The sequence below is a fragment of the Cupressus sempervirens genome, chromosome 6 (genome assembly GCF_028749045.1).
Source record: "Cupressus sempervirens isolate cs-2001-9-10 chromosome 6, ASM2874904v1, whole genome shotgun sequence".
In the NCBI taxonomy this organism is placed as follows: Eukaryota; Viridiplantae; Streptophyta; class Pinopsida; order Cupressales; family Cupressaceae; genus Cupressus; species Cupressus sempervirens.
This window is the reverse complement of record NC_143123.1, coordinates 365,015,451-365,026,128: the sequence shown is the minus strand read 5'-3', so window position 1 is coordinate 365,026,128 and position 10,678 is coordinate 365,015,451.

Here is a 10,678-nt window from a genome sequence, read left to right as displayed (position 1 = left end):
TCTACTAATATGACAAATAGGGCATTGTGTTGCAAATTCATGTTTTTTATGATATAATATGATCATTCGGACATGCATGTATTGTTTGATAGTCCATTCCAATATCTTTCATAATGGTAGTAAATTCTCGGTATGAGCGAGGTAGAATGTTTGATGGTGGTAACAAACACTCACCTATCAACCTATGACAAAAAAATATAATTTTTTAATATAAAGAATATTAATTGCTACACAATTCACCCAATGTTAATTGTAAGGGAATTACAACTGAAAAATGAAAAAAGATGACATACCTTAACATACATGTCATTGCTATGTTGGATAAACCTTTCATAACCTCCAAGTCACCAACAACAATATAGTAGCAAGAAGAGTTTTTTGGGAGCCATCGTATAAGGGCTCGTGTGCCTTCTCAAGTTTAGGTACATCAAGTTCTATGTCAATATCATCATCATCTTGATTATCGTGATCTTCTTCATCATCATGATCTTCTTCAATTGGATCATTAACTTCTACTTCTATATTCACACCTCCATGTTCCCTCATTTCGAAATCCACATTCTCTAAATTGTCATGGTCCATAACATGAAACCCAAGGTGGTTGTCCTATATCAAAATGATGACCTTATATTAACCATGAACATGATGTCACCATCAAATCATTTCTTATGTATTTTATAAATTATTAAAATACATACTAATGGATGAAATTTGTTTCCCCCTTCAATGTGACCATGTTGCCTACAATGTTCCTTGGCTATTTTGATTAGATATCTTCGATTCTTTGAGACCTTACATTTTTTGCAAGGAAAATAACATTTTTTGTCACCTTTTCTTTTTAAGTTAGACCACAGTCTAGCAATTATCTCCCTATTTTGTTGTGCATTGATATCATCAGACATGGTCTCTCTTGAATAGAATGACTCACTAGTGGAAGAAGGATGATTTGTTTGCAACCTGCAGATTCTATATCAAGTGTATTAAAAGAATATCCAACATTAATAATCAAGATGCCTTTTGGTAGGGTGATAGTTGGATTGAAAGCAATATATAAATCTATTAATATTTAACACTCATTAATATTCACATTATAAAGTAATCATATATTATCTAACCTTGCATTATTTCTCCTCAATTATTTTACAAGACCAACTAGGAATATCTTTACATCACCAGTAATAATATAATCATTGATTATGTTAGGGATCGATATCAATCAGCAATACATGAAACAAATAGATCTATAATGAGAACAGAGAAAATATTAATAAATAGCAATATTGATGATAAAAATCAATGTCTCCACCAAAAAATACTCCAATTTATAGGCATCTCAATTCACATAAAAATCATCTCTAGCAAAACAAGTGGAAGATTATATGAAGGCTGCTGAAAAACCAAGACATGCACACATCTATAAAGCAAGAAGATTGGTGATTAGTATATAAATTGACTAGAGGCACCCATGGCATATTGCATTAAGTACCACATTCATAAACATCTCTGTTAGATATTAAGCTAATGAGTGTGTATACCCCTATCAGATATAGAAGCATGCAAAATTTATAAGTATAATAGAACCATAATCGAAACAATTGAGCCTTAGGTATAAATATGTTAGCTTTGAAATAAAAGAATTGACTATGAACAATGGAAGAAACAAATGTGCACTCTTTGGGTTAAAGAGGAACTTAAGAATATTACTTAAGGGAAAAATTGAATGAGAAGATTATATCCAATTGATTAATGTACTTTATAATCTAATCAACTAATATGTTAAAATATGTTCAAAAACATTTTTATATATAAACCATATCAAAGTGACATAATTCTTATCATTGAAAAACATCATGAGACAACAAGGTACTTCCTTTGTAAGCTTTTCATGGATCATCTAGGACTCAGATCTAAGTATAAATTTTTTAGATGATCCTACAAGTTAAATGATGTTTCTTGCATGCAGGAGAAACAAAGAGGGTGCACTAGTATAACTCTCGACACCAAGTGGTTTGAGCCAATGTTGGATTCAGTTGAAGTTCAAGATGCTACTTAGAGAGCACGAAATTTTGAAGTTGGATGGTAAATACATTCAAAGAAAGAGGACTAATGATTTATTTTTAAAGGATTCTTCATAGTAGTTTTTCACAATCTATAAACTAGAATATGATTGTTTTTACTTTTAAACATTTGCATTTTTCAATCAAACACATTTAATGATTCATTATCAAAATGATAAAAATAATAATCCCAATATCAATTGAAAAAATTTGACATAAATTGAAACCCTTAATAAAAATATGGATAATAATTTTACATAAGCAATTGTAAACATTATCTTCTTAAGGTATCATCCATAACTCCTGCAATCAAGACCATAGGATTACCAAACCTTAACATTATATCCACCAACCAACAACTTGCATGAGAAAATTATTCTCACTTGGTTGAAGGATTTTGTGTTCATACATATTCCCTTATCACAAGATTAGTTCTTAATCTTCACTTGTATACACATAAAACATCATTAACGTATCATTTGAAAACTCTTTCATAGTTCATTATCTCTCTCCCTATTTAATTCTTTGCATTCATCATGATTGTATCTGTCTAACCTACCACAACACTATCCTATTTCAGGCCAACCATTCTTCACAAAAAAACATGACAAATCTAATCGGGGTTTGCATGACTTAATGATGATACTAAGCCCTTCCACAAGTTCACTCTAATGAAAAGCTACACCTTTGGAATACTTTACAAGGAATCATGATTTGATCAGCATTTACATTGCCCATAACCCAAACTTGACAAGTTTACACTTTCCTATTAGCATATAGGTTAACACAACCATCTAGTAACCTTAACATGTAGTATCTTCCTTACCCCTACCACTAAAGGCACTTTTATCATGATGTGATCAGCATTTACGTTTCCCATAACCCAAACTTGACAAGTTTGCACTTTCCCATTAGCATATAGGTTAACGCAACTATCTAGTAACCTTAACATATAGTATCTTCCTTACCCCTACCATCAAAGACATTTTTAAACATCTCTATTGATTTTCAAAAACTCCAACCATCTTGACACACTAAATATCTTTAATCAAATGAAATAAAAACAAGTTTTATACCTTGCTATCATGTCATGATAGTCTACTCCAAATTTGTAATTTCTTATATCCAATCCAAAAATCTTGTTTTCAAACTTAATATAGATCTTTCACACACCATTATACTCTTATTATACTATTTTCACAATATTATATCCATATTTTAACCACCCATCTAATGGACAAAGCCCTGCTACAACTTTACACACTCAAAAACCTTAGCCTATGACAATTTACTAGTGACATTCTAGTAATCAAATGCACATTCTTTTCTTGCATGGGTTCCAAAAAATTACCTGGAGATTTTTTATCTAAACCTCTCCATGTTATTTACCAAAGTTCAAGCTTTATTCAATTGAAATCATACAAAATATTACATTGGAATGCTCTCAAGTTATTGTAGATCAAAGGTTTTCTAGTCAATCTTCAAAGGAATGCTCTCAGGTTACCCTGAGTTACCCTTGTCACATTTGAGAAGAAAAAATTTGTGGGGATTTTTCTTTGGTGAGGGTTTACTACTACAATTTTGTGGTGATTATGTTCTTGCATCACTAATCTGGCGATTGGTTTCTTCAAATTTGCATAAACCGCACCCTAGGGGAGGAAAAAGTGGAGAGAAGTAGGTGTGGAGCCCTTCAAAATGTTGAGTATGATTGTATACCTTGACTGCTGACAAAATCTAGTTGAAGAGAGCTAAGAATTGTGATGGACAAGTTCACCCATGAGTTGGGAAAGGTAGTTTTTGTTGGTCTCATATTGGTTTTAACAATTGAGTGTCAACACACTTAAGAAATTTTCTTAGTTGATTCCAAGTACAATATAGATGCTGAGTAATAGTATGCACCAAGCCAGAAATTCAACGAGTGCCAAGTCATTCAGATGTCAAGCAGATAGACAGTGTCGAACAAATTTCAACTATCGAGTGACTAATAGATGTCAAGTCAATATATGTGTCGAGTAAACTATAGGTGTCAAGCAAGACAAAATTTCTATGTGTTGAGCATTAGTAATCAATAAGTTCTAAGTAATATAGAATCAACATAAGAGTTTGTGCCCTCACAAACTAAGATGTACACCATTTTTGAGCTGACATGTGATGAATCTTGAAGAATTAAAGATAAGATCAAATCTATTTAATTCCCTATGAAATCAACATTCAACCAATCATAAAAATGGAAAGAATTGAGCAGGAAGGATGAATCTCAATCGTAGATTCATACCTAACCCTAAGTCATTAAACCTTTTTAAGGAGGTCAAAACCCCATTATTTAGTAGTGTATGGGAATGCATGAGAGAGTATGTGAGAAGAGAATTAAGGAGAGGAATGACAAAGTGAAAGAGAGTGAAGAATAGAAGGGTGAAGAGTATATTCAAGGTGACTTAGAAAAACAAAGGAATTTCTAGATCAGTGAACATCAGAATAGAGTATTAGAATTTCATGCAAAATCATATCAGATCAAAGAGGATCAGATCAGAATGAACTAAACATCAATTTAAAATTAGCAATTAAAGATTGTAATTTATTAGATCAACACATTCTACTATACTTTCTAGCCATTGTATTAAGAGATTGAAAATCTTATGAAGATAGGTTGGTTTAACAGCCATTTTGTAAATCCTTTAATAGGGTGACATTTCAAGTGAATATTTTTTAAATCCTTTAGACAAGTACACTTTTAACAGAGTGTTAGAGCCTTTAAAAAGGCAGGCCTCTCACAAAGTAGACCATTACTAATGGTCAAACTTTGTAACCTTAACAAGTTACATATTGCTACAATGATAAGTTGTGGGTGTCATCCCCACCCCAATTTTACCTTCTCATTTTGGAGGGTTTCTTGATGAACAAATATTGTGTTGTTTATTTTCATGCATTCCTTTACTTTCATGTTAATTAGAAATGTTTCATTCATGTATTGATTTCAGTTAAAAGTTTTATAGCTTAAAATTTGGTACTTCTGATTCACACCCCCCCCCCCCTCAAAAGTATGCTTCCCACTTGTAAATTCCAATAGCGTTTGGGTCTGTCTTCAAGGGATACCCTACCAAACAATATTCTTGTGGAGCTATAAAAAAATTAGATGGTTTTGCACAAGGAGAAAAGATATTCCACGTGAAAATAAGCATAATTCAGAAAATAAATCACCTAAATTAGGCTATGGGGTTTCTATGTAGGGATTTTAAAGAATGTTTGATTCTGAGTATATGCAAAATGGGTCTCTCAACTTTTTCATGCATTGCAATGCATTACCTCAAAAAAAAAACTTACTGCCTTTATATGTGAACCTGCCTCTATATGTGAACCTACCTCCTCCCATAAATAATGAAAAATATGTTTCAATTTTCTTTCTTTTTTCCAATTTTTCATCGCTATTTTGACATCCCATGTTCGTGGCTATTTTGACGAACATGAGAGCATAAACAAAAAAATTTCACAAGTCAATTTGGCCTCTCATCAAAAACTTTCATCGAAAATAGAGGTCAAATGAACTAGTGAGAAGAGAGAATAACACAAACTTGGCTCTAGTGGCTATATGGAACTTCACTCTTGACTTGTAAGTAGAAGCAATAGAATTAATATTAAAAAAATTATATAAGGTTGCAAACAATTTTGTTTAATCAAATCATAATTACAAAATTGATGATATTAGACAAAAAATACAGGGCACAAAATTCAATGTACAGCCCATAGATAAAGGGAAAAAAATTTCCTTGAAGGAAAGCTATAAAGTCATGCTTGCATGTCTATGCCAAGAATCTAAAAGCCATACTGAAGAATCTGGTGCACCAGATGAGACTATTGAAAACACATTGATACAAGTATGATAAATGTATTTCAATCATTCTTTTGTCACTGATGTCAAACATGTTATCTACTAGTAAGATAACTACTTATTTGATTTAATTACTATCACTTGCTTGATTTATGAAGAGGATTTGACCAAAATGATGTAACAATAGCACTTAGAGGAAAGGTTGAGTTATGATATGGAAAAGGAGTACAAGAATCAGCTAAGATAGTGATATTATAGTGTATTGATAATCTACTTTAGGTTGTAAAGGTTTGATACACTGATTAAGTTTAGAAGAACATGTTAAATAGAGTTTGTTTACCAAGCTTGATGGAGTGGATAGTAGGTGTCAAGAAAAGTTAGTGCAAGCCGAGTAGAAAATTAGTTGGAATCAAGAAAAGTCAATTTCAATGTAAGCCAAGTGAAATAATTGATGCTGAGTAAATTTTAGTTGATTTTGAGCACCAATAAACTTTAGTTTGTGCTGAATGATTTTATAGTGGATGTTGAGCAACATAGTATGCATCAAGCATCAGAAGCCAATTAATGCCAAGTGTCAGCATTATGAGAAATATCAAGAATTTGATGAATCTGAGCTGACAAGTTTGATTTCTTGGATTATGTGAATCGTGTAGAAGATAAGATTAATGAGCTAGTGGCACAAAATTCATGGTAAACCATTTTAGGAAAATTCAAAGAGGATTGAAGGAGAAGTATCTAGAAGGGAATGAAATGAAATAAGGGGTAGATTCATTGAATCTTGCCTAATTTTTCCTAACCCTAAATTAGACGATGGAGGATGAACGACAAAATATCTTAATTCTCTATTTATAGAGATGACTAGTCAAAAGCAAAGTATGTCATGTGCGAGAACCTAAGGAAGACAAGGAGTCTAGGGTATTGCTTCATTTAGTGACCTAAGAGAAGAGTTTGCATTGGAAAACAAAGAAAGAAGGCTTAAGGGTATGGATGTTTGAAGGGTAAACAAGCTATCAAAGTTGAAGTGTGTGAAAACCAAGTAGAATGGAGGACTAAAACAGAGATCTGTATTCTGGAAATGGAGTTGTAAGTTGTTATAAAATCAAGCCTTACTGTTACTCTCTAATAATTGTATCAATCTAGGGTAAATCCTTTGGATTAAGGTTGACCTAACAGTCATTTGTAAATCCTTTAACCGGGTGACATTCCAAGTGAATGATCTAAAGTCCTCTAACAAGGATCACTCCTAACAAGGTGATTGAAATCCTTTAACCAGGTCATATTTAACAATGTGCATTATAACCTTTAATAGGGTTGGCATTTCATAAGGCATCACATCAGAAGAGTGAGAATGAGTAGCATGTTATTGGTGATTTTTCCCAAATTGGGTTTCCGCATTAAATCATTGTGTCAAATGTGTTATTAAATCTATTATGTTTCATGTTTACATTTTTACAAATTGATTCTACAGTAACCTACAAGTTTGAGTGATTTCATAATCTAATGGATGCATGCATGATGAAATTATTTTATGGATATGGGTTCACTAAGCTGTGCAAATTTTTATTGTACATCTAAACATTGGATAACTAATTCACCCCCCCCCCCCCCCCCCCCCATCAGTTATTCTAAAGAATTCCAATGGAGACATGGATAAATTGGTCAAATAAAAAGTAAATCAAATTGAATAGTTGAGAAATTTCATGTTGGGTGTTAATTTCCAACATAAATTGACTAATTATGTTTTATATATCAAACAAGGATAACAATGTGCAGGATATTTCACTGCAACCTTCAAATCCCATCACTGAACCTACACATGATGAAGGCCATGATGTGCATCAAAGTGGTAGAGGTATTAATTTTCTATTGGAAATAAATTATGTAATTATTAATAGAATTAAACATCTTCAATTATAGTTGGCCATGTAACCTTTTTTTGAATATTTTAGAGCATGTTGAACATAATGGTGAACAAGTGGAGCATGTTTGAAGTGTTCAACATGTTGAGGTGGTGGTCAATCAAAATGTTACTATACATGATGTGGCATTTTCAAGTAAATAAAGATGCATGTTATGCTCTATTGGTTAATGAAATATTTGTAACAATAAAAGAAGTATGTGAATTTAACCCATTTACTTGTTATTGCAGCAAACCCCTCTTTAGTTCAGTAACCTCGTGCTCCTCATAGCAAGAGGAAGCATCATAATTTGGCATTACAACCAAAAGAGGAGCAAAATGAGGAAGATATGGATGCTCTTATCAGTCTTTTCCTTAAGAAATCTAAGAGAAACAAAAAATAAATGATGTTTTAAATATGCTCTTTGATAAACTTTGTTGGATAATGAAAGAATGTTGTTTGAGTAATTATCTATGAATGTTGTGTATTAATATTAATTTTTATGTCATGTTAATGAATATTTTTAGGTGTTAATGAATTCTTGATTAGTGTTTATTATTAATGAATTTTATGTCATATTAATGAACGTTATGTGATTGTATTGATTGAATGTTATAGTTCATAAATGGATGAATGAATGAATGAAGTATGTAATTAGATGTTAATAGGGAATTTAGAATGATGTTAGGGGGAGGGGATGAAGATAGATGAGCTTCCATCTTCACATGGTTGGCCTTCTTAAGTAGAAAATATTAAAGTATTTTCGAAACCAAGTGAAGCTCAAACTAACATACCTTCATTTTTTAATCAATTTCATTCATTCTAGGTCTTTTCTCATAAGTGCATTTTGAATGTGTCATTTTCTGGAAACTATCAAATTACAAACTAGAAGAGTCGATACTCCACTTGTTTGTCATGATTCAGCTTCAATTTGTTTAAGTATTCTCTTGTTGAATGCATCAAATCTGTACAATTTATTATGTTTTTATTATATTCAATTTAACATTTTTACAATTTTTAGTTTAACTTTTTCGTTTGTCTGCATGTGAGAGAGCTTTTGTAAACTGAATTGAAATGCATTTTTAAAATTATTTTCTAGATAAAATTAATGTAAATACCACATTCGCAAATGATTTTTGTGTGCAAATACTGTTAGACTGGGTCATCAAGCCATTGAGAAATATATACAAAGACAACAAGGTTCAACCACAAATCTAAACGTGGTGTTGATTTTTTAATTTTATTATTTTATATTGAATTTAATGTTGTGTTAAATTAGAGAACTTAACTTTATTTTCTAATTTGAAATTATGTTGTGGCAGAGAAAGAAGTAGGGAGGAAGAAGTAGGGTGGAAACAAGCATTGAAAGAGGCAGAGTAAGATGAAGAGATAGAGGAAGAGACATAAAAGAGGAAGAAAGAGGACCAAACAAATTTAGGTAATTCTTCTTACAGGTTATTTTTATGGTAAGAAATAATGGGAAGCAACATGATGTTAAGACTATCATGTTGTGATGTGTTTGACTGACATTTACAAGAATTTGGTCAAGTTTTAAAAAAAGTTGTGACTGATAATTAAAAGAATTTGTTGTTAGGATTTTCTATGGCCTGAGATCATTAAAGTAGTTGTGTGTGGTGGGTTTGGAAAGAACTTAAAAAGCAATACTAAAAAATAGTAGTAGTCATAGTATAAACAATAGGGACAAAAATAGACATGAACCTAACAATAAATACTTACCTGGAATTATGGAGGCATAAAAGATATGTTTTAAAGGTGCTTTCAACCTTAGTTTCCAAATATTTAGAACCTTTATTCTTTCATTATATGTTCTTTCAGTACAAAACTTCTATAGAACCTTCTAGCATCTTTAGATAAATTACAAAATCTTGGCTCTTGAACTCTTTGTTAAGACAGTTAAATTCAGTCATGACAGTCATTACTCTAAGCATTTTATAGTGGTTGGTTGATTGCATGTTAGGATTTGTTGATTTGAAATGTTAACATGATGTATTAAGGGTCTTTTTAAATCATTTGGAGATTGGGTCATGGAGCATAGAAGAAGATCCACTAGTTTTTTGTTGAAACTATCTTCAAACCTCAATAATGAAGTTGTTTGTGAAGGGTTTGGTATTCCTCTTGATTTACCTGATGGTTTTATTCTATGTTTATTTGAAACTAGACTCACTAATATTTTCAATGCATTAAGTTTTTCATCATTTGGTGTTGTGTGTTGAGAGAACTAGGAAGTCCTAGCATGTTATTGCAGTAAATCTTGAGTGTTGAAGATGGTACATTCACATATTGCAGTTTATTTACATTGGTTTGAGATTGGATTGCTTTCCTAAGATTGAAGAGAGCATATATATATGTTGAATGGATGGGGTCTAAAGGTAATTTACTTTGTGTTAAAGAGTAAATGAAAAGATAAAATGCTTTGGGTATTAACTAAGTCTGTCGCAAAGACAGTAAAAGGTAGTGAAGATAGTAATTTCAATTTTATTGGAATTGACATTACATGTTGACAAGACCAATGAAGATACTTTTTATAAGGTGTTTGTAAGTTGTTATGATTTTATTCCTAATCAAATATGGAGTGTGTGTATTCCATAACAATAAAAAATGCCCTTGATAGGTATGTTGTTGTGTATTGCAATGAATGAGTGCATGTGTAGGACAGTATGATAGACAAAGCAACATAGAAAGTTTGTGGAAGAGATGGACACTTAGCAAAGAACAACCAAAAGAATGGAAGAATGTCAATGCTTAGGACTGAATGCTAAGAGATGGGTCAGAAGACCAAGAAGAATCAGTGAAGGTAAATCAGTGATAGATGAATTAGTTTGAATCAATTTTAAATTTCCATAAGAACTTATATTTTGGAGATAGATAATGTGTTT